This window comes from Ailuropoda melanoleuca, chromosome 1 (assembly GCF_002007445.2).
Source record: "Ailuropoda melanoleuca isolate Jingjing chromosome 1, ASM200744v2, whole genome shotgun sequence".
NCBI lineage: Eukaryota > Metazoa > Chordata > Mammalia > Carnivora > Ursidae > Ailuropoda > Ailuropoda melanoleuca.
This window is the reverse complement of record NC_048218.1, coordinates 44,905,203-44,926,298: the sequence shown is the minus strand read 5'-3', so window position 1 is coordinate 44,926,298 and position 21,096 is coordinate 44,905,203. Positions and strand designations below refer to the sequence as shown.

Sequence of the window (21,096 nt, the reverse complement as noted above, 5' to 3'; positions counted from 1 at the left end):
TGAGTCAGTAATCAAAAACTTCCCAATTAACAAAACTCCGGGACCAGACATCTTCAAAGGTGAATTCTACCAAACGTTCAAAGAATTAATACCAATCCTTTTCAATGTCTTCCAAAAAATAGAACAGGATGGCTGGGGAGGGGTGGAGGTGGGTGGATGGCAAGTCTTCCAAACACATTTTATGAAGCTAGCATTATCCTGTTACCAAAATCAGACACAGACACCACACACACACACACACACACACACACACACACACACACACAGAAATTATAGGCCAATATCTGATGAATGTCACAAAAATCCTCAGCAAAATATCAGCAACCCAAATTCACCAATACATTAAAAGGATTATAAACCATGATCAAGTAAAACTTATTCCAGGGATGAAAGGATAGTTCAATATCTATAAATCAGTAAATGTGTTACACCACATTAACAAAATGAAGGATAAAAGTCATGTGATTATCTCAATAGATGCAGAAAAAGCATTTGAAAATATCCCAAGTTCATTTATGATAAAATCTCTCAACAAAGAGGGCATAGAGGGAATGTACTTCAACAGAATAAAGGCCATATATGACAAGCCTAGAGGTAATATAATACTCAATGGTAAAAAGCTGAAAGCTTTTCCTCTAAAATTAGGAACAAGACAAGGATGTCCACTCTCATCACTTTTATTCAACATAGCATTGGCAGTCCTAGCCTGAGTAATTAAGCAAGAAAAAGAAATAAAAGACATCCAAATTGGAAAGGAAGAAGTAAAATTGTCACTATTTGCAGATGACATGATATTTTTATACAGGAAACCTTAAGATGCCATTAAAAAACTGTTAAATAAATGAATTTGGTGGGGTGCCTGGGTGGCTAAGTTGGCTAAGCGTCTGCCTTCAGCTCAGGTCATGATGCCAGGGTTCTGGGATTGAGCCCTGCATCAGGCTTCCTGCTTCTGCTTCTCCCTCTCCCTCTGCCTGCCACTCCTCCTGCTTGTGCTCTTTCTCTCTCTCTCTGTCAAATAAATATATAAAATCTTAAAAAGAAATTAACATATGAATTTGGTAAAGATGCAATATACAAGATCAATACACAGAAATTTATTGTGTTTCTTTACATTAACAACAAATTATCAGAAAAAGAATTTGAGAAAGCCATTCCATTTACAACTGCATCAAAAAGAATAAAAGACCTAGGAATAAATTTAGCCAAGAATGTGAAAAATCTGTATATTGAGAACTACATGATGTTAATGAAAAAAATTGAAGAAGACACAAATAAGTAAGAGGCTAATGGATTGGAATAATTAACATTGTCAAAATGTCCATACTACCAAAGCAATCTACAGAGTCAATGCAATGCCTATCAAAATTTCAGTGGTATTTTTCACAGAAATAAAACAAACAACCCTAAAATTTGTGTGGAAAGACATTGCACAGCCAAGGCAAACTTGAGAGAGAAGAACAAAACTAGAGGCATCCCACTCTGATTTCAAGCTGTATTACAAAGCTGGTATAAAAACAGACATATAGATCAATGGAACAGAATAGAGAAACCAGAAATGAACCCACATGTATGTGGTCAATTAATTTATGACAAAAGAGCCAAGAATATACAATGAGGAAAGGATAGTCTCTTCAATAAGTGGTGTTGGGAAAGTTGGACTACTACCTTACCCCATACACAAAAATTAACTCAAAATGGATTAAAGACTTGAACATAAAACTTGAAACCATAAAACTTCTGAAAGAAAGCATAGGCAGTAAATTCCTTAACATAGACCATGGTGATGATTTTTTGAATCTGACACAAAAAGCAAAAGAAACAAATGCAAAAACTAACAAGTGGGACATCACACTAAAAAGCTTCTTCATAGCAAAGGAAACCATCAACAAAATGAAAAGGCAACCTACTGAATGGGAGAAGATATTTGCAAATCATGTGTCTGATAAGGGGCTAATATCCAAAATATAAAAAAACTCATACAACTCAATAGCCCAGGAACAAATAATCTGATAAAAAAATGGACAGAAGATCTGAAGAGACATTTTTCCAAGGAGACATACAAATGGTCAACAGGTACATGAAAAGATGCTCAACATTATTATCATTAGAGAAAATCAAATCAAATCAAATCAAATCAAATCAAATCAAATCAAATCAAAACCACAGTGAGCTATCACCTCATACCTGTAGAATGACTAAAATTAGAAAGACAAGAAATAACAAGTGTTGGTGACGATGTGGAGAAAAGGGAATTGTTGCATTGTTGGTGGGAATATAAATTGGTGCAACCACTGTGGAAAACAGTATGTTTCTCTAAAAAGTTTAAAATAGAACTACCACGTGATTTAGCAATTACACTTTTGGGTATTTATTTGAAGAAAATGAAAACACTAATTCAAAAAGATATATGCACTCCTATGTTCACTGCAGCATTATTTACAATAGCCAAGATATGAAACCAGTATGAAACCAGTATAAATGTTCATCAATGAATGGATGGATAAAGAAATTAGGATCTGTGTGTGTGTGTATATATATATATATATATATCAGTCATATACATGTTTGTATATATGTACATACCTTTATGTATGTACACATATACATATGTATATGTGTATATGTATGTGTGTGTATATGTGTGCATGTGTGTGTGTGTGTGTGTATTTCAGTCATAAAAAAGAATGAAATCTTGCTGTTTACAACAACACAATTGGACCTTGAGGGCATTATACTAAGTGAAATAAATCAGAGAAAGACAAATACCATATGATCTCTCTTACGTGTGGAATCCAAAAACCAAACAAAAACCAAGCTCATAGATACAGAGAACAGACTGTGGTTTTTAAGGGATGGCGGTGGAAGAAATGGGTGCATTTTTTTTTTTTTTAGTTTGAATAAATTGAATAAAACTTTTTTAAATAATTTAAAAAAGTCAAAAAAAGCACTAACCAAATTTAGGATTCTTGGGATACTTACCCATTGTTTGTTCCTTTCCCATAGCTATCCAACAAATCAATTAATTGAAAAAAAATAAAGCAATTCCACCTGACACTTGTTTCTTTTCTCCATAGCACTTTATACCATCTGACATGTTATGCATCTACTTGTTTGCTTATTACCTGCCTCCGCATTAGAATGCAAACTTCATCAAGAGATGAAGAGCTTTCTGTTTCTTTTGCCACTTTTTGAATCCCCAGCATCCATAACAATGCTTTACACGTAGAAAGTAGTACTGAATGAGCATTCAATGAATAATTGAGTGAATGAATAAATCAATACACTCACCTGCCATACCTGATAGTACCTGTTGTCATCATCATCTTTATTATTATCTAACATGAATGGCAATCTCCCCTGGATTTTCTCTGGAATGTTGTCAAAAACATTCTTAATTCAATTGGAAATGACTACTGATCTTTACATTCTCTTTGGGCCCTAGTTCGTCCTTAGCTACAGTTATTAGAGGCAACTAGAATCTATGTGGATTTTGTGCTTTGAGTATTATGACATGTCAACAATGTTTTAATATGGTCAAGGCCATATGACCTTGGCTTATGCAAGAGTGAAGCAGATTAAGTTTGGCATAGTTCATTTCTCCTTTCTGAAATTTTCTCTCTTTTCTGAGCTTTCTGTCACTTAGATCAAGGCTTATTTCTCCTATCCTGGAGAGAAGTTGCCTTATAAACAAATTCAAAGTTAACTGTTAGTGATTTAAAATATCACCTCTCTCAGAATGTTTGAATTTTAAGATAGGACAGTAGGGACAGAGTAATACGTACCCTGATGCTCAGAATCTCTGATGGTGGAAGCTGTTGGAGTACGGTAGAATTGGGGAGGCAGAGAGGTAAATCTTCCCACTTAAATTGCACTTTAAGTGACATTATTGGGGAGACTTCTTGGCCCATGCATAGTTAGTGGCCTTGATCACCTCATTCTTCACTTACAAGCTTACTCCTGAATAACAAGCATGGGAAGGCACAGGACAATAATGAACTCCAATAATACCAAAGTGCTCTCCAATTAATGCTTTCATTCTTTCACGTAAAACTTATACAATGAAAACAGCATAGAATTGTGCATTAGAAGTTCCGGCCCTGCCTCTAATTAAGAAATATTACTATTTCACTGCCTAGGGCCTCAGTCACACATGCATGGGATATGATGGCTAATGATCTTCCAGATCTAAAATTAATGATTTTTAGAGTTCCATAATGAAGTGCAAATTGATAGCTGAGCTTTTTTCCCCCCCTTTTATAAGATTTATTTATTTGAGAGAGAGAGAGAGAGAGCGTGCACATGAGCAGGGTAGGGACAGAAGGAGAGAGAAACTCAAGCAGACTCTAGGCTGAGTGCAGAGCCTGGAGCAGGGTTCCATCTCACCACCCCCAGATCAGACCTGAGATGAAACCAAGAGTTGGATGCTTTAACCGACTGCGCTCCCCAGGCGTGCCTCCCCTTTTTTATATAAGGAGGAGAAAAGAGAGTGGGCATAAGTTTTCATAAATGCCATAGGTTACAATGTCATGGGATTCAAAAGGAGTCTGAGAAGGAATCTGGAATTCAAGAGTAAACTTGATTTAACTTCATTAAACTTCTACTTTCAAGAGGACAAAATTAGGAGGATGACATGTCTTACTTAGTGAAACTGCTTCCTTAGTGTGTCTAATTTTCTTTTCTGTACTACGGAGGGTGGGGTTCCCAAAAGTTAAGGAGAATAAAGATCCTCTCAGGTATATGTTGTATGCTACAAACACTGAATCACTACTGCTAGAGGACATGCTTCTATTTCCCCATTAGGGAAAAGTCTTACCCATGAAGTCTAGGGGGAAAGATTTCTAAGGGAGAATTTGTACTGTGTTCACCTATATCACGTTATGTTTGCCTTTGGTCAGCACCCTATCTTTCTCCTTTCATGTTTTAAATGGGGTGAAATTTGCAAGCAGAAAGGAAAATAGAAGCACAAGATCTTTTACTATATATATGTGTTTTGTGAAAAGTAAATTGAAACCAAATGAATTCAAGGCTGATATTTTGCTTACTAGACTAACTGAAAATGAGTGCTCTGTTTCCCAGATCCCTTACCCAGGTTCTTGCTATGGTTTTAGATGCTCTCCAGTGAGCTCGTCCCCTGGTCCAGAGGAAAAAAAACTTATACTATTGTCTGAATATTCCCCTTATTTTACCTTTCTTTGTATAATAAAGTTCTTTTTGAACTTAGGAACCTGATGCAAAATCACGAATCTAGGGTGAGAAGGGTGGGGAGGCCTATGCTTGGGACACTACTAGAATTTTCTAAGTGTAAGTCAGACAACCTTCATGTCTGCAAACATGGAGCTTCCACCAAGTACACAAAATGTGGTCCAGCACACGCACTGCCAGGGGTAGGGGTGTGTGTGTGTGTGTGTGTGTGTGTGTGTGTGTATTCAGGCACATGTACATACAACATAACTCGATGCCTCAGCAATGTGGCTTGGTAGTGACAGTGTGTCTAAGTCTGGGCTTCTCAGACTTCATAATCAGCTGATTTAATAAAATTTAAAAAGTCATATTTTCTCTCACGGTTTTGATGAAAATAGAGAAAAAGCAGCCCAGCTGATCTGGCAGAAATAATATTCCTCCTGATTCTGTCTTTGGTGGGTTGGAGGTTAATGCTAGTAAGTGAAGAAGATGAGCTTCGAGGACTTATCTCCTCTCACCATTGAAGGTGATAAGAAACATGCCATCATGTGGGAGCTCATTAGAAATGCCAGTCTGCAGCCTCAGCCCAGACTAAGTGCATGAGAATCTGTTTTTTCGTGACACCCTGAGATGGTTCATGTGCACATTAATGTTTAAAAGGCTCTGATGTTCTTTTTTATTCATCTAATTATTTAATTAACAACATTCATTTCAGCCCATTATAAGCATGACTCTATATTGACCATGACTAGATTGTTTCATCTACGCTTTAAAGGAGTAAGTGTGTGTGTGTGTGTGTGTGTGTGTGTGTGTGTGTGTGTAACAGAGAATGGGAGAGAGATTTTTGTGTAAAATGGAGAAATAACCAGGCTCTTAAAAATTAGATTTTTAAGCTTTTTAAACTTGACTTTTTTTGATTAGAATGAAAAATTAACTATGTTTTCCCTAGAATGGAGATAGCCCTGTACTTAGAGTGAAAATGCATTTGAGAAAGTAAAATAAAGCCTAGGAAAAAAATGTTTAAGGGGTCTTTGATTTGAAATTCTAAAATAATGTTTCAGCAGTATCTGAAAAATACTACACAATTTATATTTAAATAAGCTTTGTGCGTTCCTTCTGTCCAAAGCACAGTGCTAGGTCTACAGACAACAGATACCCAAGGATTCCAAGATTCTAATGTGTGAGAATAGGAAGGGACCATGGAGATGGTCTAGTCCATCCCAGGTCCTCTTTGTAGAGATGAAAAGACAAAGGCTTAGATAGATTGGTGATCTCTATCCAGTGTCACACAGGTAGAGGCAGAGCTGGGACAAACAATCAGGTCTTAGTAAGATTGGGGATTTTGAAGCAGTTCAAATAAATGCTAATGAGGGCTTGGTCAAGATGTTGGCGGGTGAGTGGAGGAGAGGGTAGAGATGAATGAGAAACATCTGGAGTAGTCTCTTTAGAACTTGGACACTCCTTGCCTATAGGGCAATAATAAAGAGTGGATGGGGGTTGTAGGTGGCCACAGAGTTGTGAGTATATGTGATGTAAAGAATGGCATTTTTAAAGAGCAGAGGGATGCAGCAAGGCTGAACATGTATCACATGGAGAAATTCAGGAGCACACCTATAGCTATCCTACCAGTAGTACTTGTTTCTGTTTTTAACTTCCTGTCTCACTTTGCCAATGGTCCTTCTCCACTTCAAATCGGATTCCCTTCAAAGGCTTTCCCCTCTTCTACGGAGCCTTCCTTGACAAAATCTAATTCTACTCTTACGCCAAATGCTTGGAGCTCTTATTGTCCTTACCACTCGTCAAGTACTTAATGATATACAGCTGCCAGTGATCTGTTTTATTCATTACTGATACACTCATTCAACTAATGTTCTGTTTCCAGGCCCTGGGAGCACAGACTGTGTCCCTCTCCATGTGAAGCTTACATTCTGATGGGAAAGACTCATCATAATCAACAAATTAAGATAGAATAAATAAACATACAAAACAATTTCACATAGTGACAATAAAATAGAGTTATGTGATAGAGACTGGGGGCTACTATTGATTTTTTTTTTAATGGAGTGCTTTAGCTTGTAGCTGTTTTCTCTCTCCCAACTAGAGTATAAGTTCCTCAAGGGTAGGCCAGTTTTTTTTTTAAGATTTATTTATTTATTTGTGAGAGAGAGAGAGTGAGAGCAGTGGGGAGCGGCAGAGGGAGAAGCTTTTAAGCAGGCTCTCCACTGATTGAGGAGCCTGACAGGGCTGAATCTCATGACCCTGAGATCACGACCAGAGCAGAAACCAAGAGTCGGAGGCCCAACTGCCTGAACCACCCCGTTGCCCCCAGGGGTAGGCCAGTTCTATGTTACTTTGGCATCCTTCATAACAGTGTAGCCTACTGATGACAGACTAAGATCTTATCAGACTTTTTTTTTTGAATAAATGGCTGTTGAATGCTTTGCTCTAGATCCTTTTCCATGATCAACTCTGGTATTTCCTCTATACTCATGCTTGTATTTTTTGCGGGCCAGGTAGCAGTAGCGCTATCAGTATGGAGGAAAAACACAGTTTGGTATGAAGAGGGTTGTATGTTGGGAAGTGAAGAAGAAATGCACAGATGTATATTCACAAATCTTCCCAAAGAAATTGGTCTTTCAGATGTAAGCAGTGTATGACTCTTGAGTATCTCAAGGCTCCTTTGTCTGTTGTCAGTGAGAATTTATAACCCTCATTGTTAGAATTGTGTATTTTTCAAGCTAGAGTCCCACTCCTAGGTGTTGAAAGATTCTCAAACCACCTCTCTTGTGCCAAAGTATTTCGAGTTAACTCCCTAAAACATGCTTTTATCTCAGCTTCCCTGATCTTTTTAGGTAATGCCAGCATTTTAAACAATTTGGTTGTTTTCCTTTTAACTTTCTAATCTGACTAATTTAATTCTGAGTCATAAACCTATAACGTTTATTAACAGATCTAATCATCCCAGAAGTTTGTTTAGAGCAGCTACTCCTTTAATTTCTCATGGATTTGACAGGAAATATTTCAAACTTCAAATAGGCCTGCAAATTTTTGTGTGTGATTTCATGTTTTTGTATATTTCAGGTGGGGATTATAGCAAACTGATTAAATTATTACATAAGAAATTTTTAAGTGAAAACACTCAAGAAAAAAGTGGGTTAGAGAGGAAGATGGTGAAGGTATGACAAAATAGATCTGAATCAGTTGTGCCAAAATCTGTCACACGAATTACAAAGTAAATACCCCTGTTTCTACCTTGGTTACAACCTTAAGGTCTGGTAGTCATAATCTGGTATAAGTATGATGGTGTTCATTTCTGGTATGATGGTGCAGTAACCCTGTCACCCTGGGGCCCGAGGAGAGACTTCTGGGTGTCTGTGCAGAGGGCCCTGGCAGGTGTAGTCTCTTGTGAGCCACTGGCCACATGCAAACGGGCCTGCAGCCCTTCCAGACACTGTGCCTTCTGCTTGTCTTCTCAGATGGATATTCAGATGTTCACTCAGCCCTGCTTTGGTTTCCCCTTTGACCTTGTTTCAGGTCTTCTCCCTGACTGAGGTGGCCTTGTCTGCTCTGGGTAGAAGTATCCCAACTCTCAGAACCTTACTCCTTGGTCCAGGCTTCTCAGGTAGGTGTCCCTAGCAGAGCCTTCCTAACCCTGGAGGTGGGACCCAGACAAATTTCAAATCTTGTTAGTCTTGACATTTGAAGGAAGAAGTTATTTTAAAATATCCAGGAATGTGCTATAGAAGTTGAAAATTGTGATACACTGACTCTCTGCTTTTTTTCAGTTCAGACATTAGGATAAGTAATATTTAGAATTCTAGGTGTGTTATTAATGAAAAAAGATCTTTGCTTTTATACTGACCTAGCTGATGCTCCTTAATTTTTTTTTAATTCTTTTAACAAATACTGAGTGATTCTCATGTGTCAGGCAAGAGGGCAGGTACCTGTGGTTCCTGCTTTAATGAAGCTTATATTCTATGGGACACACATGAAAAAGGAAACCAAAGAATAAATTAAATGATTAATAATTGTGGTCTTGCTATGATGGGAACAAATACAAGAATGAGAAGGTGGGAGAGGGAGGAAGAGAGAGAACATCCAACTGGTCTTATTATTGCAAATTATTTTTATTTTTAATTTTTTTAAATGGAGAACTTGGACTACTAACTGCAAGTCTCTTTCATAGAATAAGTAATTGGTGATGAGAAAAACCTTCAGTTTTCTTTTGAGACTTATTGTTGCAAAAAGCAAAAACAAAAATCAAACCCCAAACAAGAGGCCATTACAATTCAATTATCTTTGGGCTTATGCTGGTTTATCATTGAGAATTCTTTTTAAATTTTATTTTCTTAAAAATAATTCATGCTTTTTTTTCTAAATTATAACCATTTTCTTCCCCAAATCTATGTCAAAACTACCATGACTAATGTGAAATACCTCATTAGTAATTTTAATTCTGATTACATGTTGAAATGATAATATCTTAGACATATTATGTTAAATAAAATATATTACTAAAACTAATTTTACCTGTTTCACTTTACTTTTCAAATGTGGCTGCAAGAAAACTTTTAATTACATATATGACTCTCAAATTTCTATTTAGTTGACTGCTATAGAATCTTGGCATGAAGACTTGTATATTATTTGGATGGATTCTTGTTAAAATGTACACACTTAATAATTACTACTAAAAAAAGAAAAAAATATATAATTTGGTTGGAGAGGATGTTAATTATGTCCCCTAACATCTTTTATAAAAATCCACTGCAATTTTTACTTCTGCCAGTAGTCAAAAATTTCTGGAAAAGAGGGAGTATGCATTTTGATCTATTCTTTGCTTCCTATCCATATGCTAGATATTTGTATTATTTGGCTACACTTTGTTAGTGACCTAATCTTGTCACACTCAGTGTTGCAGGTCTATCAAAAACCTCACAATTTTGTGTAAAAAAAAGATTAAGAACAAGAATCCCCCACGTTTACAAAGATTTACAGACAGTAAAGAATTGAAGAGTGAGAAAGATATTTTAGATTTATCAAGCATGAAAGAAGTACTGAAATTAACTTTCAATTTGACACATTTGGTTTGACATTTCTCTGATGATATAACGGTATGAGGGAGAAGGAAATGAAAAGATCATTTTCAAAGGGTAAACATGGCACCATGCAATTATTTTTCCCCTTTGTTTTTTTTTTTAAAGATTTTATTTATTTATTTGACAGAGATAGAGACAGCCAGCGAGAGAGGGAACACAAGCAGGGGCGAGTGGGAGAGGAAGAAGCAGGCTCATAGCGGAGGAGTGATGTGGGGCTTGATCCCATAACGCCAGGATCACGCCCTGAGCTGAAGGCAGACGCTTAACCGCTGTGCCACCCAGGTGCCCCTGTTTTTTTTTTTTTAAAGATTATTTATTTATTTGAGAGAGAGAGAGAGAGGGAGAGGGAGAGAGAGCATGAGCAGGGGGGAAGGAGCAGAAGGAGAGGGAGAAACAGACTCAGTGCTGAGCAGGGAGTCCGACATGGGGCTCAATACCGGGACCCTGTGATCATGACCTGAGCTGAAGGCAGATGTTTAACTGACTGAGCTACCCAGGAGACCCTCCTCTTTGTTTTAAATATAGTTACTGGGACTTTTATTCCAGGCAAAACCCAGAATAGTCTGGAGGCAAATTAAAGAAAGTATCTGACAGTATTACTAAGGACAAAAACAGTATGTTTAATTGTTCATTCAAATGGTTTTGTTATTCTTCCTGGCTTTGGTAGTACTAAGAGCCTTTGTTTTTAGGCCACCACTCAATGAGAATAGTGGAAAGAGGAGTGGGAACAAAACAGAAAAGAAAGATTGTCCCAAGATGAAAAGAGACATTTGTCTTTGGGGCACATACAAATGCCCGTTACAGTAGTCTGCCCTTCTCCACAGTTTTTTTCCCCACACTTTTAGTTATCCACCATCCAGAAGCAGTTGATCCTCCTTCTGATATGTCGTGAGAAGTCGACAGTAACCTAACACTACATCACAATTCCTATGTCATTCACTTCTCTTGGTCTCATCACATAGGCATTTTATCATCTCATGTCCTCACAAGAAGGGTGAGTACAGCACAACAAGATCTTTTGAGAGAGAGAGAGACCACATTCACATAACTTTTAATATAGTACATTATTATTATTGTTCTATTTTATTATTAGTTATTATTGTTAATCTCTTACTATGCCTAATTTATAAATTAAACTTTATCATAAGTGTGTATGTATAGGAAGAAACGTAGTATACACATATGAAGGATTTGGTCCTATCTGTGGTTTCCAGGCATCCTCTGGGGATCTTGAATAAGGGGAGACTTCTGTATACTCAGTGTTCAATTAATAAAATTTATTTAAACATAACCATGATATTCTCTTGACCTATATATCCATCTATTTTTTGTGGTTAGTTGAGATCCATTCAAGCCACAGAAGGTTTTAGTTGTTTCAGACAAGGTTGCTGGATGCTAAGAGGTTATTGACTAAAACTGGATTTGTGAGCATCCTGGATCATGGACTCATGTGGTTTCTGCAGTTATTCATAATTGAATTCTACCTCATCATTGTGGGGTATGTGTGTGTGTGTGTGCATGCACGCATGCGTGCGTGTGTGCACAGGAGGGGTGAGTGGGTGTTGAGAGAGGGAGGAAATGGGAGAGTAAGTGTCTGGCCTGAGTATAGAGGCCTTCCTACTGCCTGGAAGAGAAATGAGACACCCTGTAACTTGATTCTTCTCCAAGTACCTCCAGGAATAACATAATTTCATTAAAAAGCAGTCCTTTTTAAACTTGAAAAAAGGAGTTTTTTTACAAGAGAAGAAAAGCATTCCTGTTCATTTGTTGTAACATTAACATTTGGCAATTTAAACCCACCATTTTGGTAACATTTTTGTGAAGCAATACAATTAACTACACCAGAAAAGGTACTAATAAAATCTGCATTCTGCTACTAATTGGCTGTATGGTTTCAGGAAATCTGCTCTACCTCTTTGGGCCTCAGTTTCCTTATCTGTCAAAGGAGAAGGTTTGGATTACCAGAGCTTTTTAAAAAATTAATCCTTACTGCTAATTCTGCCTTCAGGTTCCCTGTCCACAAGGGTAGTTGGGTGGCAGAGAGGGTTTGTAGGGAGGGGTGGTTTGAGGTGCTAGGAATGGAGTTAGAAAACCAGTGTATTAGTTCATTGGGGATCTTGTTAAAATGCAGATTCTGACTCAGTAGATCCAGGGTGAGGCCTGAGTTTCTACATTTCTAACAAGATCCCGGGTGATGCTGATGCCACTACGCCATGCACTACACTTTGAGGAGCAAGGTGCTAGGTGATTTTTTTCCCTAGCCTTCTCATTCTACAGGTAGGTGAAAGTGGGTCCTATACAGGCCAAGTGATTTTCCCAAACTCACACAATAATTGAGTGGTGCACCCTGTACAAGAATTCCTGGTATTATCAGTAGCATTTTAATGACAATGTCACTTTCTACATCTCTGTTATCCTTCCCCATGCTAACACTCTGGGTGATAGTATTTTGTGGCTTCACATTTTTTAGGAGCCACTCTGGGCTCAGTGTTTTGGTCACACTCTCATTCACTTTCAGTGTCATGTCAAAGCATACGTAGTAGTGGCTAGAAAAATTAAATTTAGCAGATTAACTAATTTTAAATTCATGGCCTTAATCTCCATTTAGAATGACCCTTGCATGTTTATGCACTGTGCTTGGAAAGAAAGTAAGAGTCTGCTAAAGAAAATTCCTGTTTGCCGATTCCATGAATTTTAACAGCTGTCCATTAATGCTTTTCAGGTGATATCAGCTCCAACAAAGGTTTTTTTTTTTTTAAGATTTATTTATTTATTTGAGAGAGAGAAAGAGATACCACGCACATGTGCGAGCACACAAGTGGGAGGAACAGAGGGAGAAGGAGAGAGAACCCCAAGCAGACTCCACCCTGAGGGGCTCCATCCCAACACCCTGAGATCATGACCAGAGCCAAAACCAAGAGTTGGACACTCAACCAACAGTGTCACCCAAGTCCAGCAAAGGTTTTTTAGATGATCAGGGCCTATATTTTGTGGAGCTTTCTATGTTAAGATAAAAAGAAGTTAATTACTTCTCAAAGCAAAGAAGTAGCCAATATAAACCATGCTATAGCAGGTAAAAGAATTTCCATGTTGTCGTTTATGTTCGTTTATCATTCACATCCAGTAATGGTTCTCTGAGTCCTTGGGGGCAAAGGCAGTGTTTAACAAAATTAATCCAGAAAAGATAGTCTGCACTTCTATGTTCTTTAGAAAAATAAGATAGCATGCATTTTTGAATATCCATTACCCTAGATCTTGTTCTTTTTCTCAGGAAAATAAAATTTTCCTTAATCTAGATAGATCAGCATTTCCCAAGATACATTCCTTAGAACACTAGCCCCAAGAAATAGTCTTAGGAAAAAAAAAGGATTTTGTCATTAAATAAATTTAGGACTGTCTGTTTAATACACACTCCTCTTAAGTTTCACAAAGCACATTAGAATATGAAAATCTCTGAGAAGTCTTACAATAAAAATGTTCTTTTCATTTTGTTTAAAAGAATTTCTCAAAATTATTTGACTGTAGATTCCCCCAAGTCCCCCTTATCTTTTTTTTTCATGCAATGTCTATTAAGATTTTGTAGAACTAATATTCTATGGGATGCACTTTGGCAAACACTGGTCTGCATTACTTTTCCCAAATTTTTAGTTTGCTTTTTCTGTGGTTATCTGGCTAATATCTTACATTAAATATATCAGGACAAACTACTTGGTAATACTGTTTTTTTAAAGGGCTTATATTTTAACTATTACATATTTTAAAGAAAAGTGAAAAGGAAGATTTTTAGGAAACAGTGTAAATAGTAGCCTGAGCTTTCCTCTCTGGCTGTGAGAACTTGCGTCATCTCTGTGAGCAGTTTGGTTTGTTGTACTTTGATGTTCCCTCACTTGTGAGGAACTTGAACAGATGGGAAAACATCTTTAGAATTAGAAATAACTGTCTACTTTTGCTGAAGTTGGTTGTTTCCAGGGCAATGCATTTTTTTAAATTGAAGAATAACTGACATACAATATTGTATTAGTTTCAGGTGTATAGCATAGTGATTTGATATTTATACATACACATTATGAAATGATCATCATAATAAGCCTAATTACCATCTACCACCATACAACAGGTTACAATATTATCGACTATATTCCATACACTGTACATTCTATCCCCATGTCTTATTTATTTTATAACTGGAAGATTATGCCTCTTAATCCCCTTCACCTACTGGATTGCCCATTAGGGCAATATGTCTTGAAGTATAATATGTGTAACTAACAGTGAGCTTCTTTTAAATGGCACATGGACAAACATGAAATAGTTTTTAGTTATATATTTAATTTAATTTAATGTAATGCATTTTAGAGAAATTAAAATAGCATTCTGGAACATGATTTCATGTATACAATTGCTAAAGTAGTATTTATGTTTGAAAAACATGCATAGATTTGAAGACAAATGCCAAGTAATGAATGACAAAAAGAAAATTGTGAAAGGGGGTACAAATGGTTAAAGCTTTGGAACCAATACCTGGGGGATTAGCCAAGAAGCAAATTCTAGGGCCTGGCCTGTATCCTTCTAGAAAAACCAACGCTGTGTTTGAGGAGCACCATAGTATAATGAAAAGGTTCTTGAATGTAGGTTGAGGAGATTATGGTCCGTGGAAAGAAACATAATAAGACATGGTTCCTGCCACTGAAGGGCTCACAGCTTTTGTAAGACAGGGCATACTAAGATGCCACTCTCAGCCTGATCGACAAAGAATTGAAAGCTTCATACATAACCCACACTGGACACGTTACATAGAAGAATTAGGGCCAATAAAACTTAACTCTGAGTTTCTTGTCTTTTGGACAAATAAACTGAGTGGTAAATTTAGCCTATAATGCGAGATAAATAACCCACATTTGGCTCCTTAAGATTAGCCATCAATTAATGCCATCAGATCTTTTGGGGTGCCTGGGTGGCTCAGTCAGTTAAGCATAGGACTCTTGGTTTTGGTTCAGGTCATGACCTCAAGGTCCTGCAATCGAGCCTGCGTCGGGCTCTCTGCTCAGCAGAGAGTCTGCTTCTTTCCCTCTCTCTCTCCTTCTGCCTCTTCCTACCCCCGGCTTGTGCTCTCTGTCTCTCTAAAATGAATAAATAAATCTAAAAAAAAATAACACCAGATCTTTTGCATTCTGTGAGTTACTGCCTTTAAAGAGGCCATTACAGTAATTTGGTTGCTTTATGTTAGATGAATACTTCTCTACTGAGGGTGATTTTTTTCCACCCAGGGTACACTTAGTGATATATGAACACATTTTTGGTTGTCATAACTGTGGGGGCAGTGCTACTGGCATCTAGTGGGTAAATGCCATGGGTGTTTCTAAAATTCCCAGAATGTACAGGGCAGTCGCCCATGAAAAAGAAATATCTGGCCCTAAATGTCAATAGTGCTAAGGGTGAGAAAACTTATGCTAGACTGACATGGCAGGAAGAACAGGACGTAATGATTGCAGAGCTCAGTCACAGGCTCATTGGACATATTTGACCAAATTTTTAATGCTTCCAATGCACTATTTTCCTTCAGGGAGAAAGTAATGATAACACAATAAACTATCTGTGGTATGCTGGATACCGGACCCTCAAAATATCCATGCCTTAATCCCTGGGGCCTGTGAATATATTATTTCACATAGCAAAAAGGATTCTGCAGATGTGATTAAGTTAAAGATCTTGAGATGGGAAGATTATCTTGGATTGTCTGGATGGGCCCAATCTAACCACAAGGGTCCTTAGGAAAGGGAAGCAGGAAGGTCAGATTTCAGATTTTTAGTGTATTAGAACACAAAATGCAGTTAAACCTATAGTTATTTGGAACGTTTTTTCTCTAAGGGTATGGGAGGCACTTTGGGGGTTTGCATAAACATTCATGATCCTACAGGTGAAGATGGGCTGGTGGTTGTAACAGCTAGTTGATAGATTCAAGCTAACTCAAGCTTTCCTTCATAGGCTGTTTCTGGGTGACAGAATTCATCAGGTGTGTTGGAAAATGCAGGCCACAAGGAACTATTGTGGCAGTGACTGTACAATTATTTGTGAAATCTCCCAAATCACAAACATTTTGTTCTGCTCTTAGTTAAATGATTTCATTAATTTTTAAAACCACCATATTAAGTTACTTGTTAAGATTATTATTATAAGTTTCTTACCGAAGCCTCCCTGCAATGGTGCTTTTCAATTTGAATCCCAGATAAAGATGGTATCAGGTTTTTTCTGGTCCATATCAAGTATGCTTGTAAGCAATTAGATGGCCTTCACACTGCAGCATGGTCTTCTAAGTGTAACACAGTGTCTATATTCACTGGTGGGCCTGCGTGCACAGCTGCAGCGTCCTGCCTGGGCACAGAGCCCCACACCCGACCTCAGCACATGAAGTGCAATTTCCTCATCTACTCCTCTCCATTTGTGAAATCAAAAAATTTTACAATCATCTAGTCCACAATAATAGTACACATGCACACACATACTCACACACTAACATTTACATGATGCCTAATAGCCCACAAAGTGCTTTTCACCTCCATTGTTTTATAATCCTTAGTACATTGTTATTATCAATATTCTACAGATTAGGAAGTGGGATTAAAAGAATCTCAGTGATTTGTCTCATGTCAGAAAGGCAGTGGAGGCAGGTGGGCCTTGAATTTTATTTCTCTGTCTTGGCCATCACTGTTTCGCCTGCGGCTAGGTGACTCTGTTGCATTTAGACTTTCGGAAAGTGACAGTGATAGAGCTGAGCCAGGGTCATTGTGGTGGTCACACTGAGCACTTATGGCAGGAAAGCCCCACTATGTGGCCCTGACAGCTGGGCTCTAATGTTTTCCTGCTTTTAAGACTTTATTTCTCTGCCTCGGGACCTTGGGAGATCTCCTCTTGAAACTTTACCGTTCCTAGGCCAGGGGAAGAAAGTATTTCTCTGGCTGCTGGCTTGAGTATAGACCTTGCCCCATGCTCCTCTTGTTCTTACTTTGTGGACCCTTTGATGGACTTACATCTCTGAAACCTATTAAATAAACCCAACATGAAGTGAAATAAATGATCAGCTACTTAATTGTTCTTTCTTCATTTTCATATACTGTAAAAAGATTTCTACTAAATACTGAAGGTGTATCCCTAATATTACATGGTATTGTGGTAATTCTATTAAAAGCTCAGTGCAGGTCTTCGGTAAAAAAAAATGCAACCATTCATTCCACTATTGCTTTAAAGATGCAACATGTTCTTTAAATTTATTTTGCCCTTTCTGGAAAATTGTAGGATCAATTTAGGGCTACAAGTTAGCCTAACGAAGTGAGGTGGTGAAATTTTTAAAAGTAGCTACCTTTGGAGGATTTCTGCTCCAGCATTTGAAGAAGAAGAAGGATATTAAGATGTTTATTAGAGGCAAAACTCTTTTATGCAATATTGAAAACAAAAAAGACAAAAACAAAAACACTTGTATCATTGAAAAGGTTGCCAAGTCCCCAGCTGAGTACCTCACATGGGTAAGGTGGCCTGATTCTTACAGCCATATTTTTTTAATCACAGAAAACTGCTCTGGTGGATGAATTAGTGCTCTTACTAAGAACTTATTCAATTTATTACCATATTACAGACTTAAATAAGTAAAATCGACATGACTTGGCCATAGACTTTTAGTAACCAGGGGTAAATTCTGCATGTTTGGATTGAAAGCAAAATCTTTTATTCTCAGTGGAAAGCCATCAGGAGAATTATAAATGGAAAACCAATACAGGAGAATTTTTAAGAAAACTCTAGAATTCTACAACATAGAGAAAAGGGGAGAAAAACATATATTGGGCATAAAGTATGGCATAGACCGTGTAGGGAAAGGTTAGTCTCATTTCTTTACATTGACACATTTTTATTTAGCAAAATTTTAAGTTCATTAGGAAACTGAGAAAGAAAGATTAGTGAGCATGGAAATAGTAACATACTAATTTTGTTATCCAGTAGAATGTGATTAAATTAATATTATTTCATGGTTATGTATATAAAATAAAATCCAAAATAAAATGCTGAAATGTGTAGCAATTGGAAATATTCACATTTTGGGCACACCACGGGCATGCAAATTCTTATTCTTTCTTCTCCGTACTTTTGGTAGTAGTAAGACAGTGTGAAACAGTATCCCTGTCCATCAGCTTTTGATGTCATACTTGCATTATTCACATTTGTCTTCTTCCTGCCTGAGCTTTCACTTTGGTTGATTGACATTTTTTTCCTCAGAGTCTCTATTACATTAAGAATGAATTTAATTTTTCCTCGGAGTGGGGCATTAAACGAGTACATTAACATTTTTTTAGAAGATGGTAAAATTTGCAAATTACCCGGGAATATTCTCTTTATGAATAACATAATTCAGCTGGAGGTGTCGCTGGAGAAAGTGGGGAGAAAAGTATTGCCTTTTCTTCCAGCTGTAGCTATACCAACAAATAGGATGACGATCCAGTCCAAAAATATTTCCATTTCTTTTAAAAGGGAGACCTTGAGGTCACTTGAATTCTTGTACTGCCTCCCCTTCCCAGAGCCTTTTAAAATTTTGGCAACTTTTTGCAATTAGGTAATGGAAGCACAATTCCCGTTCAGAAAATTATTCTACAAGGTGCCAAATTCAGACATTATAAAGCAAACACACAACTCTACCTTAAGAAATGATTCTATCGTAAAATAATACTGACAATTTGCAAATAGCCCTGGGAAATGGGTTATTGAGGCCTGACAACTCTCCATTTCAGTAGGAAAAAGAGGTGTAACTGGTCTGAACCAAATGACAAAACTTATTAAAGAATAGCAACTACTCATAAAATAAGGCTTTGTGTTTACTGGTCTCTCTTTTCACAGCATTAGGTTCAAATGCTTGTAAATAATCCAACAATCCACCAATCCGCCTAATTTAGAAAGGGAAGCAGAGAGATTCATTCATTGGATCTGAATCCTGACTCTAACTTGGTAGCTGGAGAGCATCGGGCAGTTTCTATAACCTCTCTGAAGCCCCACTTCTCCATATAAAATGGGAATAATGACCTCTGCCTTCTAGGATTGTCTTTAGGGTTCTAGAGAGTATATATAAAATGTCTAGTACAGTCCCAGGCACCTAGAAGGTGCTTGATACCCAGTGATTAATCCTGAGAAGAGAGTCCTTGTTCTCAATTCATACTGCAAGTGTTGTCCCTGCTGGTATGGCTGGCTTGCACTGTCTGCTGCCGAATGGCCTGTGTGAATGCAGAAGACGGAAGGGTTTCAGATCTGATGTCACCAGTGTAGGTCCCAGGACTCCAACCTGTTTGACTGTTCTGAAGAGTTTACTTCATCAATTCACTTGAAAAAAATTAGCTTATTTCAGATCTTGGCTCTCAAACCTGGTTTCATGAAATGTTTGATTTTTCAGCCTGTTTTGATCTCCTAGAGACAAAGTCACAGCCTCTCCTTGCCCACATTCATAGCACTTTTGCTTGGCTGAGGGAATTCACTGATGTAAAAACAATCTTTGCAACATGACAATATTGGGTTAAATATCTGGGTTCTTTCAATGTGAGCTTGTTTAAGCACAGTCTGAGTAACTGGAAAGAATCATTTGATTGGAAGGATTCCTGAGGGTTCATTTGGAATTATTGAGTCACTCAAGCTCAGGCTGGAAGAAATCATGTGGTCCTATCCACCTGCTTCCTGGCAGGACCACCCACTCCTTTCACAAACTAGAATTTATCTTGTCCCCCAAACACTGCTGAGAAGGGAGTTCTGGATGTCTCGAACACTCGTAAAAGACACATACATTTTATGCTTAGTCACAGCTCTTCTACATCAAAACAAAGCACAAACTATGAATGGTCTACTAGTCCTAATATGTGAAGTAAGTTCCAATTTATATTTCCTCTCCTGTGATTTTATTCTTATTTTTCCAACCAGGAGTATCTATCTATCTATCTATCTATCTATCTATCTATCTATCTATCATCTATCTATCTATCTATCATCTATCTCTTCATCCATACACCCACCCATCTACCTACATATCTATTGATTCATTCAACAAATATTATGTGAGTGTCTATGATGTGCCAGGGCTTGGTATGATTTTGGTAAATACAGAAAGGAACAAAAGATAGACTTTGTCTTCTAGAATCTAAAGTCTCATGGGGGAGAAAGACATGTAAAAGAATAATATTTTAAATACGATAAGCACTATAATAGAGATATGAAAACATTCTCTGAGAGTACAGAGGAAAAAGGAAGTAACACCTCACTGGTGCTTTTTCTCTCTAGACTTTCTCTGGAAAAAGCACATTTCATTCAGAAGATAACAATTCTGTATTCTCCCTTTCTGTATTTAGAAGCATATTTCACAACACTTAATGTCAGGAAGTTCTTCCTTCTGTGATACAAGTCCCTTGTGCAGGAGGGAAAGTGGGAAGGGAACTCACACTGACCCAATGGGAAACACAGCAATGTAGTGGGTCCCTTCTTATTTTTCTCATTTTCCAGATTATATTCACCACTGAATTTCTGATGTAAGTAGTACTCAGTAAATAGTGTAGTATAGGTGAAAGAGGAAACTGGGGATGCCTGGGTGGCTTAGTCATTTGAACATCTGCCTTCGGCTCAGGTCATGATCCCAGAGTCCTGGGATCAAGTGCCTCATCGGGCTCCTTGCTCAGTTGGGAGCCTGCTTCTCTTTCTGCCCGATACTCCCCTGACTTGTGTGTGCTCTCTTTTTCTGACAAATAAATAAATTTTTAAAAAATCTTAAAAAAAAGAAAAGAAAGAGGAAACTGATCAT

At 37.5% G+C, this 21,096-nt stretch overlaps 1 protein-coding gene across 3 annotated transcripts in view; it reads right to left on the bottom strand.

The window, feature by feature from the left end:
- COL8A1 (collagen type VIII alpha 1 chain) overlaps positions 1-21,096 on the bottom strand; it is a 157,185-nt gene that overhangs the window by 94,862 nt on the left and 41,227 nt on the right. The window contains exon 1 of one of the 3 annotated variants that reach the window (XM_034657248.1): positions 3,783-3,861. The exons of the other annotated variants lie outside the window; for them this stretch is intronic. The gene's annotated coding sequence lies outside the window, so the exon portion shown is untranslated. Of the gene's footprint in view, positions 1-3,782; positions 3,862-21,096 lie in introns of those variants that run through there. 3 annotated transcript variants of the gene reach the window in all.